The sequence below is a fragment of the Seriola lalandi genome, unplaced genomic scaffold (genome assembly GCF_002814215.2).
Source record: "Seriola lalandi dorsalis isolate HSWRI2012SDOR001 ecotype SW California unplaced genomic scaffold, Sedor1 jcf7180002054977, whole genome shotgun sequence".
Lineage (NCBI taxonomy): Eukaryota > Metazoa > Chordata > Actinopteri > Carangiformes > Carangidae > Seriola > Seriola lalandi.
In genome coordinates, this window is record NW_019525527.1 from 11,575 (window position 1) to 14,289 (window position 2,715).

At 41.0% G+C, this 2,715-nt stretch overlaps 1 protein-coding gene across 1 annotated transcript in view; it reads left to right on the forward strand.

Annotated features, from left to right (window-relative positions):
• LOC111646872 (uncharacterized) overlaps window positions 1-2,715 on the forward strand; it is a gene marked incomplete at its 3' end in the record, with an annotated part of 11,003 nt that overhangs the window by 7,267 nt on the left and 1,021 nt on the right. The window lies entirely within an intron of this gene.

Consider the following 2,715-nt stretch of genomic DNA (forward strand, 5'->3'; position numbering starts at 1 on the left):
CAATGTACATCCATACACACAAGCCTCCATCTGAACACAGTAATCAAACAGTCTGTGTATGAGAGCCATGTAAGGTCCATGTGTGCATGCTGACAGAGAACGTGCTGGTCTGACCCTCCTCCTCCTTTCAGGGCGGAGCCTGGTGGAGTCCGATGGTTGACACCAGGTCTGAGGAAGTGTAAGTGTGTTTTTAATGTGATTGATGAAAACAAAGCAACACATTCAACCATCTTCAAACTGTTACATCACTGATGTCAGGAGTCTTCATCATCAAACTGTCAATAACTGATCAGATGATCAATAACTGCAGCTGTGTCTTGTTCTCTCCATCAGATTCCTGTGAACTCACAATCGACACAAACACAGTGAACAGACAGATCAAACTGTCTGACAACAACATGAAGGTGACACGTGTGGAGGAGGATCAGTCATATCCTGATCATCCAGACAGATTTGACTGGTGGCCTCAGCTGCTGTGTTCAACTGGTCTGACTGGTCGCTGTTACTGGGAGGTCGAGTGCAGAAGATGGGTTGAAATATCAGTGAGTTACAGAGGAATCAGAAGGAAAGGAAACAGTAAAGACTGTGAGTTTGGAAGGAACAATCAGTCCTGGAGTCTGTTCTGCTCTGATGGTGGTTACTCTGTCTGTCACAATGACAGAAAAACATCCATCTTCTCCTCCTCCTCCTCCTCCTCCTCCTCCTCCTCCTCCGTCTCTGACAGAGTAGCAGTGTATTTGGACTGTCCTGCTGGCTCTCTGTCCTTCTACAGAGTCTCCTCTAACAAACTGATCCACCTCCACACCTTCAACACCACCTTCACTGAATCTCTGCATCCTGGGTTTGGGTTTAGGTTCTGGTTTAGTCCTGGTTCCTCAGTGTCTCTGTGTTGAATGTAGCAGAGAGAAAAACGTTCTCACTGTTGAACAGATAGTTCAGTCTCTAGATGTCTGTCTCTTTCAGTCACACACAAGTTTTCAGATTCATGTATTAATAAATCAGTTACGTTTTTTATGAATTATCTATCTATCTATCTATCTATCTACCTTCTTGTCTTTTCACAATAAAAGCATCACTGATAATCTTTGTGTTTTGTCTGAATCTGAGGACGACTGAGTTGATTCAGTTCAAACTAAAACACTCAGTTTGTTTGAAAAGTCTGAGAAAAGACAAAGACAGTCAATGAAAATGTTGTTGAGGCTCTCAGTCTTGAAGGTTTACATTCAGAGAAAAGACTGAAAAGTCCTAAAAGAAGAGGTCTACATTAACCTGCTTCATGTGCAATTTGAAACGGCGAACTTCAAAGGTGGTCTATGACTCCCTGGAAGTTTTGAGGTTGTTGGTTCAATCCTGAGACAGAGATTTAATGTTGAAAGCCAAAGTCCAGAGGAAAGACTGGAAGTCTCCAAGAGAAGAACTGGTTTTTGTTTCTGTCCCAGTCTCTCAAGCTGTTGAAACTTGTCTAAAGGTTAGAAGTCATGGGTTTTAATCCTCAGTGACTCATTGAAGTTTTAAGTCCAACACTCAAAGTTAAGAACTCAAAATCTCTCAACCTGAGACATTTAGAGGTTCTGTGTTTGATAATTAACATGTCAGAGAGTCCAACACCCAGAGGAAAGACTGACAAGCTTTTAGAAAAGGCCAATTATCTAAAACGCATGTCTTTGGACTGTGGGAGGAAGCCGGAGCACCTGGAGGAAACCCACGCACAACATGCTGATGCTGCACAGAAAGGCCACTGCACCACCGTGCTGCCCTGCTGATCTTTAACATGCACCTGATTTTCCTGGCAGTTACTCTGCATGATGAGTACTTTTACTTTGATACTTTCACTACATGTTACTCATAGTACTTGTGGACTTTTAATCAGGTAAAATCAGGATCGGCAAGTCAGTTTAGCCTCAGGTCAACTTTCTTCTACTCCATTAGATGGCGGCCAGAACATAATCAAAGGCTAATTTAAGATATTGATAAAAATGCAACTGGAATTTAATGTGTTACTGTTCACATGTGGCGCTGTGGCCCACAGTCACAGACAGAGGTGGTACAAAGATCATATGATCATCTTTTTGGGTAGAATTGCGATCCACAAGCTTTCTCATCATCTGCATCATCTTTTCCGCTCTGATTTTATTCTGAAAGGCCTGTTGTTGAGGCTCTCAGTGTTGAAGGTTTACATTCAGAGAAATGACTGAAAGGTCCTAAAAGAAGAGGTCTACATTAACCTGCGTGATCCTGATCACGTCAGAAAGTCCAACACTCAGAGGAAAGAATGACAAGCTTTTAGAAATGATGTCTCACAGTGTTAACTGACTTTTCAGGTGTTTTACAATCATGGTTTTGATCCTCAGGTGAAGTTTAAATTCAAACAACCAAAGTGAAGTAAAACTGTCTTTCAGTGGTTCAAGCAGTTACAAACGGATTTGTTTGACCAACAGTCTAAAATCCAAAGATTCTCATTAAAAATAACTAATTTAACAAATTATATTAATTTAAAAACTATTTGATTATAAAAATCGTTGCTGATTCATTTTCTCTCCATCTTCTAACTGATAAATTGACTAATTGCTGCAGCTTTAGTTCTTACAATTATTTTATTTAACAATGATTAATTGAAATTACAGTTATTCACATCCATCCATCCTTGTTCTCCCCTTCTGGTGCTGCAGGAACAGGTGTTGTTCCTCGCTCTTGCCGGCAGGTGTCGCCATTTAG